Below are 24,071 nucleotides of genomic sequence, written 5' to 3'. Positions count from 1 at the left end.
ACATGGAATTAGAAAACTGAGAGACTGATGAAGTAAAACTAATGTTATCTGAATGCAGATGTTGAAAAATTTGGATATGATAGTTTAGTAATAACTAAAAATAATATTCATTCATTGCTTTCATAAAACGATTTATGAATGCAATGAAAAAAATGAAATAGTTTTCATACATTTATTACTTTCATGAAACCTGGACACAAAAAAAGCCTCTAGAAATTAGCTTCAAATCCAGCACAGATATGAATTATTATTGTTGTTGTTGTTGTTGTTATAATAATGAATCAACAAGTAATGAGTAACATGGATTTAAACAAATCAATAAACTTCATCACTTTTTTTTTAGCAAAAAAGGAATAAAGGGAACATGAAAAGATAACAAGATCAGTTTTAAAATTAAAAAAAAAAAAACAATGGTTTGGGTAAAAACAACTAGAAGGGATCTAATGGAGATCTCCAAAAGAAAACTTGTAACATCCTTTTGAATAATGATCAAGTTATATTAAAAACAAATCTATCTAATAAAGATTTATTGATTGCATACAAACTTAAAAATAAAAACTAGAGATGTATCAACAAAGTAATAGAGATTTTATTGAAGGTTCTAAATTTGAGGATTTGAAAGAAAGTTGTGAAGAATTTGACACAATTTTTTTTTTTTTCAAGTATTCTTTCTTTAAAAGCAAATAAACATGGCTATTTTGATACAAAATGGTGATTTGGCAAATGATTTTTAAAATGCTAAAAAATCTATTTGAAGTATTTCAAGTAAACAAATAGATTACCAATGAGTTGTCAATGGCATGAATGGATGGAGACAATTAAAAAATTTTCTTAATTGTATGAAGTTTTAATCAGTGAGGATCTGAACAAAATGTTAGCCTCATTGCAGCAAGCATTGGGGAAGTAGTAACCATATATATATGTATAATGAGATGGTAGAACAAAAGGAAAACGGAGAGCACTAAAACCAATATACATTTGATACTTTTGTCTATAAAGGATGAACCATGAGGTTTTTTTTTTGGTTGTTTTTTTTGGTCTGCCAGCAATTCTTTAAGATGGCTGGTTGACATAACTATGGTAATATACAATGGAAATCAAATTCTTAAGAGAAACATAAGTCAACTCATAGGTGACATATTTCTAAATACTTTTACTTTGGTGCCTACAGCAAGGTAGGAAACTAAACAAAGATAGATGCTAATTAAGAGCTTATTTAAAAAAAAAAATTTAAACAAAAATAAATTTTATAGGAATCTATGGAAATCAGATGATATATTTGCTTTGCTGAGGTAGTTGTAAAAATTTAAAGATCAAACAGAGCTTAGCATTGAGTAGTAGTTTCTAAAACCATTTCTGTAATGACAGCAATCCTACACTGGAGAGTAGGAAAAGTTTGCTCACCCAACTGAACTGATTGAGCCTTTGTAAATGCTATCAGATCATTTGATATTGAGGATTAAAAATATAAATACAAAATAAAGCAGGTTTAGATAGAGATTTAGGCAGTCATAGAACCCAGATAGGAATTGTATTGCGCAGGAATTGTGTGCTTAATACAAGGCAGGAGAACAACTGCAACAACAAGCTACAGTCGATTAAACTAAGCCAAACCTTACTCAATACGATTTCCACTTCGAAATAAGTCACTACAAAAATTAATGGAAAGTTAAGACACTTGACAGAAATAGAGATGATTAAATAACAGGATTTCTATTTACAATATACATATAAGAACAGAGAAGAATGGATGCCACATCATAAGTTATAACTTGAAAGATCCAGCCACAACATCATGTGGCTTCTGTTTTCAATGGTCCCAGCTAGAATTTCTAAAGAGAAAAGACTATGAATATCTAAATAGTGAAGAATGCATTTTTTTTTGTTTTATTGTTGTTTTTTTGTTGTTTTTGTCCAAACTGAGCATTGAAAAGATGTAAAACAGCAGAATATCATTAGAATTTTGCCCTATATTCCTACTAGCTATGAGTAATCTGTTGACTTTAGAACTTGATATAGATGATGTAACTAAATAAGATTGAACTCTTAGATAAAAAAATATATAAAAATTAATGCAAACTAAAGTTGTACAAAATGTTTCAGAAATCTTTGGATGACAGTAATACACAGTTCTATTTGTCACCATTATACATTTAAAGCTGTGGGATTTAGGGTTTTGCGCTGATCTAAGCACAGTTTGGACAATCAATATTTAGACTCATAGAACTATATGAAAGACATTGAGATTGGTTTTGTGACAAAGGCTTCATTCAGTATTGCAGATCAAAGATGAAAGCATTAAATTTGTTAGAACTTCAGTCTACATGATTACAAATGACTGTAACCAAGCCAAAATAATATGGCATTGAAAAAAAAAAAAAAACTGAACTACTGCAGTAACTAGCAGTAGATATTTCTAATAAGAAGCACATTAGTTCAAATTTTCATATTAAAACCTCAGCTCATCTATTATTATTATAATTAGTCTTTTTATTTAGGAAGTTAGTGCAAAAACATTCTGCAGGAGCTTTAATAACATAATGTTCAAGTGACAGCGCACTTTATGCAAATTTAATTACAAAAACAAAACAGTCAAAAATAAACAGTCAGCAGAGATTTGTAAGTGAGTTTTTAAATGTTAGATGAAATTATCATACTGCACTGTCATATAAACTCTAATGGCAGGAGAAATTTGTTAAGAGTTCATGAGGAAAAGAAGACATGAGCACAACACTTACTGACCTCTTGTTATCTTGCTGTGTATTCAGCATTTAATCTTTGCTGGATGGGTGAATATGTCTGGCTTGAAATGATCATTCCTCTGACTCTAGGCACATTTCACTATGTATTTTCAGTAATACCATCAAATAACTAGATTCGTACAGAAGCAAAGCTTTCAAAAGGTGGTGTTTATTGGTTGAGTTAATTTTTAGCTTCAAGATTTCTAAAAGTGAAGCCACATATTATTATAATTGTAGTCTTTTAACATAAGTAAAATGACCAAACTAAAATAATATTTCTAAAGAATTCCTAGAACTGATACTTTTCAAAATCAATCTTCAAATATAAATTTTAAACATGCTTATAAAAATACTATTATAAAGATGTTAAAGATATATTCCTTGGCTTTTTGCCAGTATGTTTCAGTTGGATAATGTAGAAAACACTACATCAAAATTTTTCATACTCATGAGGTTGCTAAGAAATGGATGTTGAATGCAAAATTTGATTGTTGATAAAAAAAACAACTTCATGATACAGCAACAAATCAAAGACAGACAGCGGTGAAGTTCCTAGTGACTTCCATGTCTTTGACCACAAAAGGATAACTAGAGCTCATAGAAAGTGAAGTTTTTCCTTTTAGAAAATATATCTAAAAATTAGATTCCTCAGTATTTTCAAACCAGAGTATATGGTAGATTTAGAAAAGTAAAAGTTAGATATAAAATAAAATTTAAAAAAAAAAAAAAAGATAAGCAGAGGGGTTGATTTTGCTTTTTCTGAAAGCACCTAAACAAGGACATGAATTGATTCAACTTTGATATATTAATGCTTGATTTTGTTTTACTGATTTTTTTTTTCTTCTAAGACTCTTTAAGTTCATGCAACTATGATGGCGATAAAGTCTATAAGATGTCACTTTAGACAGAACCTCTACAACATGGATTCAAACAGAACTGCGGAAATGTGTACTCTCATTGAAAGTATTCGCAGAAATATTCAGAAGATGACCAATTTATGTCAGGTGAAGAGGTCACAAGATTACTATTTGATAATTGGTTGACGAACAGAGCTGGTAGCTGCAGATGGAGAAACTGATGTCTGATATTTGATTAAATGGTGATGATAGCAGCAGCTGGTAGAACCAATCTGACAATCAGGAACCAACTAGTCAGCAAGAATGAATGTTTCCAAACACTGATTAACAGCCGCAATGCTTGCACACAACAAATTGAATTGTCAGTGTAAATTCACAGGCAGTTTTTCAGTTGATAGGTAATCAGAAGTAGGATAAACAGTCCACACGATTAACCTGCAATGAAGAAAAGAAAAAAAAAACCATTAGATATATGCAGAGGTAGGAAAAAAAAAATTTCAATGTCTTAAAATATTGTAAAACATGTATATTGATATGAAACAAAGGCCTATGAAATTGGTAGTGGTTGGCATCAACAAAAATTACTCAATGAAGTTTATCAGACTGGAGAAATTTGTATGCTGTGGGGAGAAGAGAAAGATGACCCTTCATCTGAAAATGTTTTCACTCTCTCAGATAAAGAATCAGTTTTGAAATACTAGATTACTTTTCTCCTCAGCATACAAACTTGTCCAAATTCATAATCTTCAACATCAGTCTTAATTATTTATCATAACAGTAAATTAGCGAGCGCTCCTAATCTACCTTAGTAAACTTTAAAACCATAAATATTCTACATATTGTAGAATGACAGAAAGGAAATAGATCTTAGGTTTCTTGGCCATCATTTTAATAACTATTAATATAGAAGTATATACAACAAAATGCTAGCAGTATTTTCAAAATATATAAACAGAAGATTAAATGAAATATGAATGATAAAGGTTTAAAACCATTTAGAAATATAATTGGATATAATTGATAATCTTTGAACAGGTCAGTAAGAAGCAGCAGCAGCAATAAAAGCTCTTAAAAAAACAATCAAATCAGATGATGATTGCAAAACGCGCGTGTGTGTGTGTGTGTGTGTGTGTGTGTGTGTGTGTGTGTGCATGTATTTAAGTAGTATGTATATAATACAGCAAGTATTAAAGGATTAGGGACACAGTCAATTATCCCATGAGTACATATCAGCTAATAGAGAAATGATTGTGTCTGAAACAATGAACATAATTATGCAAAAGGATATTTACAGTATTTAAGCAAGGCAGCTTATTGAGTCAAGAAAATTCTTACTTCATAAAGTAAAAAACAAACAAAACAAAAACCATGGCTGCCAATTAATGACTTTATCGACCTTACTTCCAACATCCCAAAAGAAATGGAAACAATGGCATCTCATTGACCACCAATATGGTTTCTATTCATCACTGTCACATCAGTGTTTTTCTATTTTTCAAAACTTCAGCAAAAGTAAAATGTTATGCTGGCATCAGCAAAGCTTTTGACCATATGCATGCGAGTCTTCCATCTATCATCTCTTTGAATGGAAGCCTGTTTGTAACAAGCATCAATAAGGCTCTTTCCAATCTTGGTGTACCCCAGATTCCTAATGTCTCCCTTTACATTAATGAGCTTCTCACTCTTACTTCTAATCACGCAGGGTCCTTTATAGATGACATCACCTATTCCTTTTCCTTAATCATCCAATAGAGATTACTTACACATTATAAACATCTAGACTTGTATTGATTTCATAAACAGAGACAGTGAAAACACTGCATGATCAAAGGATCGGAAATTCACAACTAATGGTAGGCTTCCTTGCCTGTGCCCATCAGATAGCACAGGCATAGCTGCTTAGTTAAGATGTTCACTTCATAACTATGTGCTTCCAGGTTCAACCCCACTAGGTGGTACTGAAGGAAAGTGTCTTCTACCATAGTTTTGGGTTAACTAATAGTTTGTGAGTGGAATTTGGCAGCAAAAACTCTATAGAAACTTATTTTGTGTGTGTGTGTGTGTGTGTGTGTGTGCACATGCACGCGCTGCATAAAAAGCGTGGGGGATGTGCAGAGGTTGGGGCAGTTTGCATGGACATGTGATATAAATAAACAAGTGAAAAATATTGTGTGCTGTCAAAGAGTACCCATGGTACTTGATTAAAGAATATTTGGGAAGAGCTGGTGAGTTCAAATCTAAAGACACTATGAGGTAATAAGACACAAAAATTAATAAGATGTAAGTGATGTCAATTTTCTATCATCACAAACAAAGCCTTGTTTTTAAGGAAGAATGCTTAAAGTTGAGCTGAACTCCATCAGTTGTTTTACACCAGAGAATATAACAAGATTGGAGCTAGATACCATGATGTTCTTTACTGTGTTATCAAAACAATAAATTTGTAAGAAAGCCAAATAAGAGACAAGAAAATGTTCAAACTGAAAATTGGTAAGAGCAGCATTTCATTATGTAGGGAATTAATTAAAAAAAAAAAAAGGGTGATGAAGAGGAAAAAAAAAAAAGGAGTAAATGCTGAACACAGATGTTAGTCTGGAGATGAAAGATAACTTAGGCACAACAGAATCAGTAGGGTGGCTGTGTAGGATTGGAAATAAAAACAAATGAGATTTAGATCTCTGTTGAGCTGATGATAATCATCAAATGGTAGAATTAATTGGAACAGCCAATATTCATTCTATGAAATCAACCATTATAATAATAGTAAGATTCATTTGCCACAATTTCTCTATTAGCACAACAGCTTTCATATAAAAATCAGTTATCTCCAAGTTGATTGATCTATGCAGGTAGATAGGAAATGATTTATTAATTAAAAATGTCTGCAGTAGCAAGCTTTGTATTGTAATTTCAGTAAAACATAATAAAATATATTTTTTTAAGATGATGACTTCCCCCACCACCACCACCACCACCAAAATACACAAAAATAATTTGTTATTCAAAACTTTTCTATATGGGCAACAGGCAAGTCATCAAGCTAGACATTTGCAACCCTTTTTGGCAAAATTAAATAAGTTTTTAGTCTAATAAATAAATAAACCATAGCAAAATGTTAAATTATTTTCTTATAGGGTGTGTCAAATTTGTAAACCTTTGGATGACATTTCACTTTCAGTGTACATGTGGGATAGATTTTTATTAAATTTCAACCAAAGGGATATTTCACATATTCCCACACTATATTTAAGCAGAAACTAGAACAGTAAAAGAATATCAATAGTAAAAATGAGTTCAAGTCAGCATAACTGAATGAACATTTTTACCAAAATTTATCGACAAATCCAGTACAGCATATAGATGACTGATTATGTTCAGTCTAGTTCTTCCTCATTCTACCACACTCCAGATATGTGTAAAGTATTAAGAGAATCTGGGTTAGATGTCAACAATTCCTTTAGTAACAGACATGCTGACATTTTTAATGCAACATACATATCATTATCTGCAATGCCAACTTCTGAATGAAGTAATACTATACTGTCAAGCCACATTTATCATAAAGAAGGCATATGCATTACTTGATACCCTCCCTGGATTTTAGCTTATTTCTTAGCTTCCCCAATTTTAATCTGCTAAATTCCATATTATTAATCCAATAATTGTCATTTTCAGCACATTGCCAGCTTCAGAGAATGTCTGTTACTTATGGCTGTAAGTTATTATTATATCACCATAGTATTTTACAGACATTATCATGAGGCAAGAAGGGAGCCTTCACATGATTGCTCAGTTAGAAATTGCAGTCAAATCTCCCAGAAATCACACTCTACTCTCTTAGAGTAGGGATACAATAGGTAATAGCCATGGGTCCCCTGCAGGGATGGTCATGGCTGGAATATCCTTGATTATAGGTCAGCCCAATCGGGGCTGGTCAGGAGCTCAACTACAACATTGTCACTAGTATTAATCAGGGTGTCTACATAATAAAAAGTATATTTCTGTATCCAATAGATTCCAATGACAAATACCACAACAGACACATTATGTATCCATTGTTTGCCTATGTGGTACCAAATTACTGCCTAAGTGTAAGGAACAAAGCTACTTTCTTGCTACTCTAACAAAAAAAGTTACCTGCATAAAGGGTTGCTTTCCATGAATACATAATTTAGAATACACACATGACATGCCAGAAATTTACTGGATATAAATATACAACATTAAGCAGTACTTCTACAGCTACATGTGTTGATTCTCTTACATCTATCATTTCATTAATTTCAGTGGCTTATTATTATTACTCATTGACATGTTACAGCGCTGATCATTTTAATATTTCCATACCAAGACCAGACAACAGCTTCCTTACTGAAATGAGGAGTAGCTAGGTGATTATTTAGATATTTAGATACCACCTAACTGTACAATCAGTGATTAGTATCAACCAAATTTGGAGTCTTGAAAAGAAAGAAAAAAAAAAAAAAATCGAGCACATTATGTACCTCATTCTACCAAGCTAGAAAATATAAACAAAACACCATTAAGTAACACAGAAATTAGATATAGAAATGTCAACCTGCTTGGATAGTGGAAATGTTTGAATTAGCTGACTCATACAAGAACAGATATAAAAAAAAAAATCTATATACATTTTCTGTTCTGTTAGTTACTTTGAAAACAGTGGAGTGTCAGAAACAGTAGTGCATGAGATTAAATGGCGTTCAATATTTAGTTTCTTCTCTCTAACTTCTGAGTTTAAAGTCATGATCAACTTAGCCTTTTACTTCCCCAGGGGTTATTAATAAAATAAGGACTAGTTATGTACTTTATCAATCCAAGCTATTATAACTCCAATTCTTGCAAACAGCAACAAATTTCTGATTATGTGCCAATGTTAGACATCAACATAAGTCATTTTCATGTATAAAAATAAACCATATTGCTAGGTTATATTCATTCTCTCTGTGATGAGGATATATAAACAAGGTCAAATCTTCTAGTATGGAGACTACAAAAAGACCTTTGGGGAAACAAATTACAATTTTCTCAGACACAGACACAACTAAGATTAGTTTCTTACATCAATGAGAGAGCCTCCATGTAGTTACTCAACCTGCTAGAATTTGTAGTCAAATTTTGCTCAAATCATACCATTTTTACATTTTACAAAAAGAAAAGAAATGAAAAACAGAATAATATAGTTCTGAATGAAAAAAAAAAATGGAATGGTCCATGCTGGAACATCTTTTATCATGACTCAGTTGGAGTTCAACAAAAACATAGTGGCTTCTATAATAGGTCTATTATAGATACTTTATTAGAAAACTGTTATTTATACTCTATTATAAAACTAGCAAACAAGTAGGCTTCTGTGTGTAACATTTGTTACATTGTGCCCAGATAAAGCCCCTTTTTCTCATAGCTTTATCAATGTGAGATAACAGCAAATCTTGTATCTTTAGATAAAATTGGCTTCTGAAAAATACTTTGCCTGTTAGAAATTTTATATTGAAGTGATGTTTGATTCATTTACTTGCGTATTTTTTTATTATTTTAATTCTGACAACTTAATGCACAGATAAACTCATTCATGTGATAGTTTATAAATATAACCAAGTATATGGCTCATTTAAAAAGCCAATGAATTTAACCCTTTTACAACAAATGATAAACAGAAATTGAAATTTCTCTTGTTTACATGGAATTACCATGCGGGACTGTTTAAGGAGAAATTAAGCCAATGTAAATTTAAATTTCAGAGAAAAGGAATATGAAAACTATAAGTTATTGTTTCAAATAAAATGAAATTAGAGAAATTCATTAAATATCTTAATGTACGTATGTTTGTGCTATTGCCATACATAATAAGGGCAAGTAGTATCACCAACTAACAGTATTAAGGTTTTAGTATCACCTTTGCCTTTCAGTTACCTGATGTCAATATAATATGTACAAGTAATATAATGGGGTTGCCAATTTTTTTTTTTAACAATTAATGGGTAAACATGCTAAGTAAAACATATCTTTGCAAACCAGTTTTTTTCCCCCTGATACTTCATTGCAAAAACTAGAGCGGAGGTGTCCAAGAAATAAATTAACTGGACTTCCATTTAAAGGAAGGTTTTACATTTTATTACACTGGACAAATGGTTCTGAAACCTTTTGTTATAACATTTCTGTTGAAATCCACTGCATTTGTTTCAATTTATGTTGACAATAATGAAGAATTTAGTAAAATAACTTTGTCATTAATATAAAGCTGGTGTTTAGAACATAACATGAAATTCTGATGGAATGTTTTAATTTAGATTACTTTAAAACAAGTTTGTATTGTAAAACCAGGAGCAGTCTCATGGAGGTTGGTATCTGGCAGCAATATCCCATTAAGAGCATTGTGGATCACAAGGAAGGGGGAAAATGCCAAGGAAATCCAACAGTGGTGGTGGGGATTTAAAAAGGTCATACATTTACCTAGAAATTAAATTTCTAAACCAAGTACAGTACTTCTATTTCAAATACATTTTCAAAAAACTTTATCAAGATTAAAATATGAACAGAAACACAATTGATGATGTGCCATGGTCCAATACAGTTTCATTATATATGTCCTCACCTTCTTTGGTAATTTCCATAAAAAATTTGATGTAGGGAATACAGTTTTTAAGTGATTACTCTGCTGGGTGGTTGGTGTCAGGAAGGGCATCCAGCTGTAAAAACTGTGCTAAAACAGACACAGAAGTCTGGTAGAGGTTCCTGCCAGGCCAGTTTCAAACCATCCGACCCATACCAGTATGGAAGGTGGATGATGATGATGATGATGATGATAATACTAGTTCATGCAAATATATCTAAGAAGAGGTACATGTTGGATACGATAATATAGAAAATATGGGTATGAAACTGTTGTGCAAAATTAGCTTGGTTTTATTCAATTTCTATTTTTAGCAAAACATGGAAAGTGGTTGTAGTGGTGGTGGATAAGTGTAAAACACCATTTGGTGAAATGGGGCACTGAGCAACAGAAAATTGAGGACAACAAACGAAACTGCCTGCCATCACAAGCCATGAGCATTGTCATTGACATACAGAAAATCTGCACTAAACGGAAATCTTATTTGACAAAAATACAAAACAGACATAAAGCATTGTTAGTTATGTCTCTCTTATTCAAATATTTTAGAGTGGATAAAATATTAAATTAACAATATTTATGAGTTATAAAATTGCTAATGGAATCTTGTTATGACTTGTGTCACACAACTAAAACTTGTTTCAGTGTCTATAATTGAAAAATAGGTATCATGTAATAAAGAATAGTGGCATCTGTCTCGTCCACTAAAACTACAGACTATGGAGCGAAGCATTATTTTTATGAAGTCCTCAATCAATGAAAATGAGAAACATTTTAATATATTACATGTCTAAATTTTATTAACTCTAATCAAAATGTCTTCTACAACTAGCAAGTCTTTCCTGCCATTACCACAGATATTTTTGAAAAGTGATATTTCAATTATCGTCATGTGAAATGTTTCAAACTGGCAGTTGAAAGTGAGAGCAATTTATGGTTTATGGAGTCAACCCACAGTTAAAGCACAAGTATGAGTGGACTGAACAGTTAAAGAGACATTAAATCAATATAAAAGTTGTATGGGCTGCTAAATTAAATTTTAGGCCATTTGATTTAGTTTTAAATGTTACTACGTTTCAATAACGAAACAATTCATAAACTAATATATCAATTTAATATGTTCAGACATTCACACACACACACATGCTTAAGTTCAAAATAGTGTATGACTCATTCTTAACAGATTGTAAAAAAACATTTGTGTAACTTGAATGTCTAGTTTTCCAACTAAAAACAGATGCACTTAAAAACTGTCAACATATACTAATGCATCGAAACAGAACTGAAGTGGTACATGTAGAACTAAGAGAAAATAAACGTGGAGACCGGTATTAGGAATGTATAAGATTTGAGTATTCAAAATGGACCAAGCAAGATAGACCTGGAGAAGACATAGAAGTATGGCCTATTTAATTAATGATTTATGGATGAAGAAAAGAAAAAATTAGCGCATTTATATTAAATTAACGTCTAAGTGGAAAACAAGCAATACAGTGTGGGGGAAAAAAAAGAAACCATTTGTTGAACTCTCAATAAGTTTTCTCCTTTTCTGAAATCCTAAGCTCAATTAAATTACATATGGAGCCAGCTTCCCTTGACTGTAATGAATATCTAATTAATTTACTATCCAGACTAGTTATAATAACTACTACACATAAGTGGGCCACTTGAAGGTTTGAGTTAAGATAATTAGCAAATGAATCAAAAAACATTAACAAAATTTCATCAGCACAGATTCATTTGTAGAGCTTGTTTCAGCTGGAAAGGTTCTTTTATAGAGAGTTCCAAACATTAACTCACAATTTACAAATTACATTCCTCCACCACCAAATTTGAGAATATTTTCCAATACCAGCAGAGGATGAATACACTTCCACATCACAAAACATCAATATATACTAAACTCAATTTGTCTTGTATTACTGCATAGTTTGTCTTCATTAACCCCTTTCACAGACATTATACAGTACTCATCCTACAAAAACAAGCCACAAACACTAGAAACATTTCCCTGAACCATATTATCATGTGTCCTACTTCATAATTCTAAATAGAAGTCACCTTGGTAATAACTTATCTTCTATTAGCATTCAAAAAATGTCTTTAGACTTAAATACTAGAGTGGTCATACTGTTAATCACATCAACATACTTAATAGAGTTAGAGTTGATTCTCAGTTAGCCTATTTGAGATTCTGTCATATTCCATTGCAAACAATGATTGTACTATCATACATCACACTGACTTCTGCTTCTTTGTACACTGATAGTAATAGCATCTGGTACTGCTACTCTACTTTTCATTTACATTTATTCTCGAACAGAAAATAAATGCAAATATGATTTTTCTTATAATAAAAAAAAGAAAATAAAGAAAATTTTTTTAAAACTCATCAAATGAATAGCTCAGTTCCAAAATATTCACGAATGGTAGAGATATTCTTGTTCAACAAGCAGATAAATACAGAACTACTGAGTACCATAAAAGGTTTATTGCTGAAATGAGACACCTATAACTGAATCATTACCCCCCCCCCCCACCACCACCACCACCACCCCCAAAAAATTTATAGAAGGTATAAAAGACTAACAGCCCTTAAGTAGCTAATTAATAAATCTTATCACATCTGATAATGAAGATGATTAACAGCTAAGAGCACTGATAGATGAAAATAAGCAAAAAAAAAAAACCCTCTAATATTTGAATATTTGGTACAAAAATGACTGCATCCATCTCATCAGCTACAGAAAGCTTGTAAAAGCAATTGGACATAACTTCTTTTTTTTTTTTAACTAAAATAATAGAAAAAGAAATAATCAAAAAAACTTTTTAACTACAAATTCTGGAAATTTTTCTCATTTGAAAGAAAAGGGGGTTAACACAAAGGATACTTTGTAAAACAGATACCAGGTAAAACAGTAGTCTAGGTAGAAATATAAATCCAACTATACTAGAAACAGCAAACAGAATAGCAAAGGAATAATTAAAATAGAAATTGCAAAGACATAATAATCAAGAATAAAAAACAGACCACCTATGGCATATTTCCTTTTAGAAAATGTGCAAGACATGATAATTATTAAAAAAAAAAACCTTATATATATATATATATATATATATATATATATATATATATATATATATATATATATCAAATTAGATTTTATCTTCTTCTTCAGGCTTCTGCAACAGATAAACATCATCTTACTATTTAGTATTTACAGTGATAAATAATTTACTTTTCATCACATGCTTTGATAGAAATTTCTCACTGAGATTAAGTTGCAAATATTGCCAGTAAGAGGAATCTTAACATTATCAAAACTATAAAGAATATTTTAATGATGAGCATTTAATTAGTATCTTTTGCTAAAAAGCAGTGAGAAGGGAGGGTATTATAAAATGTTTTTAGATGCTTTAAGAAAACATTTCTGATGACTGAAACAGCATCATACAAAGAGAAGACATATAGTATTCCAGTTTAACAAAGAGAAGACATATAGTATTCCAGTCTAACAAAGAGAAGACATAGTATTCCAGTTTAACAATATATGTGCTTAAATACAGTGATAACAAAATATATATTTTCTCATAATGGAACATTATGAGAAATTTGTAGGAAGATGCAGTTGACTGTCTCAACCCTAGAATAAATCTGGTACTTATTTTTATTGACTCCAGAAAACACACACACACACACACACAACCACTGGACTCTGTTTTTTTTTTGTTATTTTTTTTATAGGAGAAATGTCTTTAAACATATATCTTCTATCTGTTACTTATTTGAGTCATTGGATGGTGGCCATGCTGGGGCACTACCTTGAAAAGTTTTGTCAAACAAATCAACCACAGCAGAAATTTTTTTTTAAAGTCTAATACTTATTCTATTGGTCTCATTTGCCAAACTGCTAAGTTACGGGGACATAACCAACACAAGGGGAACAAACACAAACACATATATAACTCATTCACAAGGCATTGGTTGGCCCAGGGCTATAGTGAAAGACACTTGCCCAAGGTATCACACAGTAGGACTGAACCTGAGACCATATGACTGCAGAAGGAAGCAAAAGTATTGAAAGAAAACAACTGAACTGAAATAGGAAGGAAGGGAAGCGTGTAGGCTTGGCAAGAGTTGAGCCCATAAGAAACATACATTCAAGAGAAGGAAAAAGACAGAGAATGGAAAGTTAACAGAATGCAGAATCAAAAGATTAATTAGTTTATTCTTTTATTTGAACCGGGAACCATGTAGTTAGTAAGCAAACTACTTACCACACAGCCACTCCTCCAATTAGGATTTTAATTATTGTACCAGAAAAAGTCAGTTTGATTAACTTATTTTACACATGTTTCTGGCAAGATCAACTCTGAATGCAAAAATATAAGTACATATTAAGAATAAGGTTGCCTAAAAATGACGAAAATTGTCACTTAGTGAAGGCTACATCTGCTGCAGTTTGTTATGGACTTTTATGTCCCCAGCTCTTTCTGGATAAACTATTCATATATTTACAGATCTAGGATTTTAAATTATCTATATGGTATTTTCATCAACACTGTAATAAAGTTTTATTCTTGTTTCAGCCATTAGATTGTGGCCATGCTGGAGCACCACCTTCAAGGACTTTAGTCAAATGAATCAACCCAAGTACTTTTTGTCTTTAAAGCCTGGTATTTACTCTATTAGTCTCTTTTGCTGAACAGCTAAGTTTCAGGGGACACACCAACACTGGTTGTCAAGCAGATGTGGGGGACATCAGTTTCTGTCTACCAAATCTATTCACAAGGCTTTGGTTGGCCCAAAGCTATAAAGTAGAAGACACCTGTAGAAGGTGCCACACAGTGGAACTGGATCCACAACCATGTTGTTGGGAAGCAAGCTTCTTATCATACAGTCACTTCTGGTCATTCTATTGTTTTTTTCCCCCATTTCCTAAGAGGTCAACAATACCATGACACCAACAAAATACCACATTAGTGCTACCCTGAGAGAGAAAATAACAAGTTTTTGGAGAATTCTCAGCAAGAAAGGCTACTTTGATTTTGAGTTTTGAACTGCTTGGGAGATATGATAACACTGTGTAACATGATTTTTGTCCTTGGGTAGCAACTTTTATTTCCTATTTGCTTACCCCCAGAAAGTATGAAAAATGACTAATATTTCTTTCAAACTTTGCTTTTCTTACATTCATTTAAACCCCCAAAGAATCCCTCTCAACACATGGCTATGATGCTCCCCCATTTCTATTCATGATCAGAGATACACATATTGTCAGCCACTAAGCGACATGCTCAAGTGGTGAAGGTCAAGCAACTGTTCAGCAGATTGAAAGTGTATGAGAGTCTTGATTGTTTTCAGCAGTAAGTATTTAACTGTTATTTGAAAAATGGGTGCTCAGGGATAGCTTCTCTACTGCTGCTACAAATTGGTTGTTGTTGTTGTTGGCACTCCGTTGCTTACGACGTCGAGGGTTCCAGTTGATCCAATCAACGGAACAGCCTGCTTGTGAAATTAACGTGCAAGTGGCTGAGCACTCCACAGTCATGTGTACCCTTAACATAGTTCTCGGGGATATTCAGTGTGACAAGGCTGACCCTTTGAATTACAGGCACAACAGTAACAGGAAGTAAGAGTGAGAGAAAGTTGTGGTGGAAGAGTACAGAAGGGTTCGCCACCATCCCCTGCCGGAGCCTCGTGGAGCTTTAGGTGTTTTCGCTCAATAAACACTCACAACGCCCTGTCTGGGAATCGAAACCATGATCCTATGACCGTGAGTCTGCTGCCCTAACCACAAGGCCATTGCGCCTCCACGCTACAAATTAGTGATCTTGGGACAACTGACATACACAGAATATGCTTGTTTATTTCTAAAAGTATAACCATGGGGGTATAACCAAAGTAGAAACGATGCTGCTTTATTATCTGCAATTTCATTTTTAAGTTAATATTCACAATTTGAATATGAAAGAAAATCCAGAGACATATTTTATGTAATTTTCTTTTTTTTTTTTTTTTGCCTTACATTTACAGGGCTGTTCATATTTTGGAATAAAGTTACAATTGGAAAAGAATCACAGCTTTAGCAGGGTCTTTTATGCATGACCTTGATTATGAAGTATTTCTAATAATCTTGGGTGTTATGATGTTTGACCTGTTCTATATACAATAGAACCATAGTACAGCCATGACTGTGCCAGCAATCAATAAAATGGGAGTAATATAGGATATATTAGCATATATGGCTTAAAAAACTTCTCTGTGTTACTTTGAAACATTTTGATTTGACAGCTTCAATATATAGACAGAAGACTTTGTCTTATTGTCAAACCTTGATACAGACTTCATCCACCTTCAATTTTGGATTACTGTACCGTCATTTCACCAGACAAACATATACAGAATGTTTTTATTAGTGAAAATTATTTGTTAACAATCAAAAATAATTTTCGCTAATAAAAACATTGGAGGTCATTTGTGTAATAGTTATTTTTGTTACTTCACCCAAATTATTTGTTTGGCTTTCAACAAAAGTCTTTAATCTAGGGAATTTTGAAAACTTGCTTGGGATTTTCACATGAGAAGGTATTTGGGAAAAATCAGTTGTTTTGTCTTTATACAGGAAAGCAAACTGTTTGAGCATGATTTGGAAGAAAAGAGACTTTTCTAACAACTGCTATAACATACTTTTGGATGTGTAGTCCAATACAAGATGTTGGTATAACCTTGGTACATCTGTATATCTTACTACACAGCTGGCAATACATCGTGATAATCAGTAGTGATTCACAAACTATTCTGGGTCCATGAAGTGCCACACTTGTCGGAGCAAGGATAAACTTTCTTAGACTGATAATCAGAGAGAGGTGTTAACTTTTGAACAGGAAGTAAAACATATATGATGCAGTATTGTAAATTGTATAGGGTTAGTTTCTGAAGAGTTTAGTATTAAGAATAACTTGTTTAGTAATAGTTTAAGCTTGTTATTTTGTCCCCTGTCAACCCTGATCAAACAGACATACAAGGTTCATTCAAAAAGTATCTGACTTTATTTTTTGCTGCATAGGCAAAATCATTTGCATTGGAAGTGACACCACCTTTCTGGCACATAAATGAAAATTTCTGTGCCAGTAGGCTGCATCAGTTCCTGGTTGTTATGCCTAGAGTACAGATGTGTAGTAAGCACTCATCAGATTTTGCAAAAAGGTTGGTGATACTAAAGTTCAAACCATCTAAAAGATTCAGTAGGCCTTTGGCAATGTGCTGGTGAAATTCGTCTCCAGGGTGCTGACAGAGCAGCAAGAAGCTGCTCTACATGGAAATCATTCAGGACATGCTGGACTGTGTAAACTGCAACCCAGACTTCATGAAGAGCATCATCACTGGTGATAAGACATAGGATTATGGTCTCTGTTGGATGTATTCAGTCATCTTGCATGAAAACGAAAATCTGATGAGCACATATTACACATCTGTATTTCAGGTATAACAGCTGGGAACTGATGTGGCCTCCTGGCATGAAAATTTTCAACCATGTGCAGGAAGGGTGGTGTTACCTCCCACCCAAAGGATTTTGCCCATGCAGCGTTAATTTTGATGAGGGAAAAATAAAAATAAAGATACTTTTTGGACACATTTTGTATAGAAAAAGGCATTTCACCCATAACCATCAAGACCTTTTTTTCATCCATAGTACTGCAAACTACATTATTCAATGTACCTTTTTTTTTAAAGACAACAGAGTGTGGTTGAGAGAGATTTGGTTGTTATTTTCAAGAGCTTAAATGACTACATAAAGACTTTTTCATTGGCTCAAGATTAAAGAGGTGGAATGTAATGAAAAAAGACGTTCCATATTTTACAGTCTCATGGAGAAACACAGAGTGGAGAAAAACAGGAGTAGCAAGTGAGAAGAAACAGGAGTAACAGTTGTAAGAAACAGGAGTAACTAAAGAAAAAGAAAACAAATAGAAACAAGAGATTTAACTTTGATCATGGCAAAATTTAATTTCAAATGACAGATTCAGTAACTCCAGTTATCAGAACAATTAACTTGTAACAGGCAGAAACCTATTTTCTCATAGACACAAATTCCACCAGCAAATAAAACTGTAGCAATGAGGGAGCCTGCAAACAGTTGCTAGCTAGAAATAGCAGGCAAATTTCCCCCGGACAATATCCTAGTTTTTTTTAAAAAAGGAGTCACTGGAAAATGTAGTCTGGATAAAAAGGAAAGCAAGATGGCCACAGCTGGAATTCTTTGATCATAGGCCTGTGTAATCAGACTTTGAGCTGAGTTAAATAACAAGAACAACTTTGATCATGTGCAACTTTGCATATTGCTCAATGAATTCACACTGTGCCACAAAAAACAGAAGGCCATCATGCTGGTTGACTATATCTATCCTACTATTTTTCAGAAAAGAAGAGAAAAAAAAATAACTGTATGACAATTTCAAAAGGTAAAAAAAAAAGATGGTTGAGAAAGAGAGCATAGAGGCTTGAGGAGTAAGCATGAAGGCAGTGTGTAGCTAAAACATGAAGAAATGTTGAGACATATTCTTATGTAATGTAAGTTTTCTGTGAATAAGTATAAGAGAAAAGAACAAACCAACAACAGTTTTTATGAAATTCTGGCAAAATTGAGAGCTTGAGAACTAAGAGGAATGGTGGCAGTTTCCTCATTTGATAAAGGATTTTAATACAAGAGCCTTTTCAAACTAACCTACTTAAAATACAAGACTTAGTCATAGAAACTCAAGAAAGTTTTCATGCTAAAAGGAAACAAAATTTCAGAACAAAGGGGGACCTTTAACTAGATTTATTTTAGTATCTTAATTGCTCTAGCAAAGTAGTCCAAATAGTTTTTATTACCAACAGAAACAACTTTAAATCTAATTGCCCAATCAAAGATAAAAAAAAACCCACTAAATGTATTAAGTATATAAAATATAAAATATTAATTATAATTTTAAGTTACAAATGTTATATCAACTTAAATATAACTGACAAAAAGCTTCATTACATTTAAATTTAATGATTTGTTTTTTTTAAAGATTTGATTTGTTGAATATTTACTGCATTATAATACACACGCACACACATTATATTATATTAAATGCAGAAGACTTGCAAAGACTAGAAAGAAATAAAGCTAATATGTTCCAATAGATGAGTAATGTAAGTGTGCTTGAATGTCAGAGTACAAACGAGCTAAGAAAGAAACTGGGTAGAAGAGGAATCAGGTGTTGTATACAAGAGAGAGGGCTGTATTGTGTGGCATGGAATGCACTTTGATACTGAATATGGAAGTTAGTGGAACATGCAGAAAAGATGTGGAACAAAATGGTGAAGGTCACTGGTTTGAAGATGTGTTTTATGGAGGACATGCACTGATTGGTAATGTGCAGTGCTGCAAAAGACCTATCCACCCAAGGCAAAATGTACCCTGATATGAAAATAGAGCCTAGAAACCAACCATATATATATGAGGTGGGGCTGAAAAGTTCCTAGCTTTGGGTAAAAGAAAATACAGGAGGATCAGTTAATTATGATTTTATTCAACATATCTTGGATTCATACACTTATTACAGTGGTCCTACAGATTTTCTAAGCCCTATAAAAGAACTTGGAAGGTTGGACCTCCAACCAGACCTATTGCGATACCCTTAAAGCCAGGAACTTTTCAGCACCCCTTCCTATTTATATACATGTATACTTATTTATATATACTCTACCAAGCCTACCTTTGTTGATCTCACACCATGTATCCTCCCCTCCCCTCTTTCATATACCTTTTGCTCACCCCCTCCTCTTTGTCTCCTTTTTTTTGCATCACTCATCTCCTCATCACCTGTGCTGATTGCACCATCCACTTCACTTTACTCCAACCTCTATTGCCACACAACACCTACTCTTGTCTTTATCTTATCACCCACTTCTAGTGCCAATTATTCCTCTTCCAATTTCACCCTCTAAATATCCCTACATTTTCCATCATACCCTTGTCTCTTCCATCTTCCACCCATTCTAGTCCTTCTGCAGTCTCTCAGTCTCTCTCTCTCTCTCTCACACACAAACACTAAAGGAAATGTGATGATTATAGCTGAAAACATTTCTAGCATTTTACTAAATTTACTAAAATGATTCTACAAATTATTTTTAAGTTAGAGGCCTGCCCAAGTACCAATTGCTTTAACCCTTTAGCATCCACATTATTCTGTTAAAAGTAATGCTTAATTATTCAGTTTTGAATTTATCATGCATTATCCTGTAGCTTTGAGATTTTGATGAGGTAACTACTTAGGATTAGAATGACATTGTAGGGTTGGTGTGAGAGGCTAGATCTGGCTGCTTTGAACATAAAACAAGTAGAATATTTTGGCCAGATATGGTCAGTTTAAATACTAAAAGTTTAAAAAGAAGTATTGCAATATTCCCTAAATATATATGAAGCACTGAGCTCAAAGCACTCGCAGACAAAAGCTTTATATATCTATTTGTCCATATTAGTCTCTTACATGTTTTGAAGTTAGTATCTCTCCTTTTTAGGCAATATAGCAAGAATATTGGTGGAAGTTGGTATTAATGAATTTTCAGTATTAAGGTGTTTCTATGAAAACAATAAACTGGAGCTGAAACTGGTGCTCTCGATTAACTAGAAGGTACATACACAAACGTTTTCCCACGAATAGGAATTACTAAACAAATATTTCACATCAAATCAAAGGACAAATGAATTAATTGTAAACAAGAAAGTATTCCTAACCTTGCTCTAAACAAGTGTTAGATCAGGGGTTTTCAAACTTTTTGACTTGCGGACCCCTTTATATTTCAGGCTTTACCCTTATAAACGCTTATGAAATTTATACATAAATATTTCCTTAAAATATCATATATTTTTACATTTATTTATTTAACAGTATTTAACAAATAGGTTTATTGTCAATTAAAAGATTTCGATTAAAAAACATATATAAAATCAAATTGCCCATAAAAAGTATTTGCTGTCCACGGACCCCCTGTGGTCCGGGGACCACAGTTTGAAAAGCCCTGTGTTAGATTATGGCTCAGAGAGGGCTACACAGAACTATAACTGAAAGGACATGATTTAAACTTAATTGGTTCTTAATTTTTGGTATAGTTAGAACCATGCATGCTTGTTCCATCAGACTGTTTATATATTTTTGAGTAGGACCTGGAATACTTTTTATTTCATAATCTCTTTGCTGTGGTGTCCTACTGTCAAGCTTACATCACCCAATGATTTCTCTCTCTCTTTTTTTTTTTCCTGGATGCTGACTACTATATAAACAGTCTCAGAGAGAATGATCAAACAATTTAGGTTAAAAACACAATTCTTCGGTTCTTAGATCTCAAAGTTATCTCTGAAGTGTTTTAATACCAAAACTGTTTTGGAGCGAAGAAGTGTCATGAAAAAATGTTAGTATTTTATACTTTTCAAGTTACATTTATTACCAAATATTAAAGGAATTAAATACTTTGATGAAAACATTCCTGTATCAATTACCTTTTTAGCAACCTGTGTTCTACAGTGGGAAAGGGAGAAGAAAACAACTTTTCATCTTGCAAAAACAAAAAACAAAACAAAAAAAAAACTGATAAGCATATATTAGAAATAAAATAGAAAGAAAACAGCCTTTAAATCCCTTTGAATATCAATATTTTAAACAGAACATGTGTTAAGTCAACATATATAATGATAATCCTTTCTTCTATAGGCACAAGGCCTGAAATTGTTTTGCGGAGGAGGGGCAAGTTCATTACTTATTTTATCAACCCCAAAAGGATGAATGGCAAAGTTGACCTTGGTGAAATTTGAACTCAGAATATAAGGATGGATGAAAAGCCACTAAGCATTTTGCTCAGCATGCCAACAATTTTGCCAGCCTTAACATATATATAATGATAATAAAGACACTTTACACCCACTCTGTGAGTGATTACACTGTAAGAGCAAATGATCCTTTAGGTAAATTGATTACACACACACACACAGAGATAGACGGATAGATACTATACACTTTGAATGGCTTAGATACTATACCTGTATTGGAATCTAATTATCAAGCCACTAAACTGTATTTATACCACAATTGAAGCCAAACACTAACCACATTACCCCCCAAAAACTCACTTTATTCATGCAGCACAGAAAGGATATTGTTTTAAGATCTGCCCTATCTCATAAGAATAGAAAATAAAAAATAAATTAAAGGCTTAATTGTGTCAGGTGTGTATTCAAATGCCTCCTACCCTAGCCTCAAGTTGAACAAAGCCCAGTGACTAAAATTATTTAATAGAGACTATGTAAAAGCACATCATGTGGGAGAGGATGCATGTGTGTGGTAAGAGTGCCTCCAATAAAAAAACAGCCTGTGATAAGTCTGCACCTCTTCTTACATCTGGTTGACATTTTTTTTGGTCCTCTTTTGAAACTGATAAAATAAGTACTATCTTAGATGGTAAAGAGGTCGAATGAATCAACTAAAAAAACCTTGACAATGACATTCCAGTATGACCACAATCAAATAAGTGAAACCAGTAAAAGAACAAAGCAATTAATTAATGAAAGAACTGATGTTGGTCAACCCTTTGGTTATTTCAAGAAGTCATACCCAGCCTAAATATTCTACCTGTTCAAGTCAACAAGATCAAGCTTCTCACACCTACCCTACAATGTCATTCTAAAAATAAACAGATACATCATCAAAATCTCAAAGCTATGAGATAATGCATGATAAATTCAAAACAGTGTGAATAAAAAAGCATTTTGACAGAAAAATCTGAATACTAAAGGGTTAAAGGCAGTAAGCTAAACAATTAACCCTTTAGCACTTAAACTGACTATACCTGGCCCAAAATTTCTAACTGTTCAATGCTCAAACTGGCTAGATCTGGTCTCTCACATCTACCCAGCAATGTCATTCTAAAAATAAACAATCACTTCATCAAAATCTCAAAGTTACAAGATAACACATGATTAATTCAAACCAATGTGAATAAAAAGTCATATGGGGGGATGCTGAAAAGTTCCTGGCTTTGGGATAAAGAAAATACAGGAGGATCAGTAAGATTTTATTCAACATATTTCCCTCTCAAATTCACGCACTTATTACAGCAGTCCTTTAGTTTTTCTGAGCCCTATAAAAGAACTTGAAAGGTTGGGTCTTCAACCAGGCATTTCGCAACACCCTTAAAGCTTGGACTTTACAGCACCCCTTTGTACATGTGAGAGAGTAATCTGAATGCTAAAGGGTTAACTTATTAAACATCAGATTATACAGATATTAGAATTCCTTTTTTAAAATTTATGAACATTACATCCATTTTTTGAAAATATTTACTCTTCAATCTTTTATTAGTTGTAGTCATTGGACAAGAGTCTTGCTGGGACACAACCATCAAAAGTCTAGTTCAGTGGTTCTCAACCAGGCTCCATATAAGATCTTGTTGCTTAAATTTATCTGCAATAAATTGCTTATATTTCTACAATACAAAAGATGTTTTAACCCTTTTGATACTAACCCACCTGAGACCACCCCAGGTGCTATGACATAAACTTGCTATTTTAAAGTGGTCTAAATGATCTTCTATCAAAATCTTATGCTAATTTTTTCCAGATCCCAACTTAATAAGAAATTTTACTAAATACTTCATTATTTCAAAAATTATCTGAAACAAAGGCAGTATGTGTTGACAAAAATATGGTAACAACAGGGTTATTCTTTTACTCTTTTCAGCCATTTGACGACTGCAGCCATGCTAGAGCACCGCCTTTAGTCAAGCAAATTGATCCCAGGACTTATTCTTTG

The 24,071-nt window shown here is 32.9% G+C and overlaps 1 protein-coding gene across 3 annotated transcripts in view; it reads right to left on the bottom strand.

Annotated features, from left to right (window-relative positions):
• Positions 1-567: 567 nt before the first annotated feature.
• LOC106884107 (ras-related protein Rap-2c) overlaps positions 568-24,071 on the bottom strand; it is a 56,135-nt gene continuing 32,631 nt past the window's right edge. For all 3 annotated transcript variants that reach the window (XM_014935329.3, XM_014935328.3, XM_014935330.3), the window contains exon 3: positions 568-4,033. The gene's annotated coding sequence lies outside the window, so the exon portion shown is untranslated. The remainder of the gene's footprint in view (positions 4,034-24,071) is intronic.

Source organism: Octopus bimaculoides, chromosome 19, assembly GCF_046866305.1.
Source record: "Octopus bimaculoides isolate indiv1 chromosome 19, ASM4686630v1, whole genome shotgun sequence".
NCBI lineage: Eukaryota > Metazoa > Mollusca > Cephalopoda > Octopoda > Octopodidae > Octopus > Octopus bimaculoides.
Note: the sequence above shows the minus strand (reverse complement) of the source record. Positions and strands in the feature narration are given on the sequence as shown.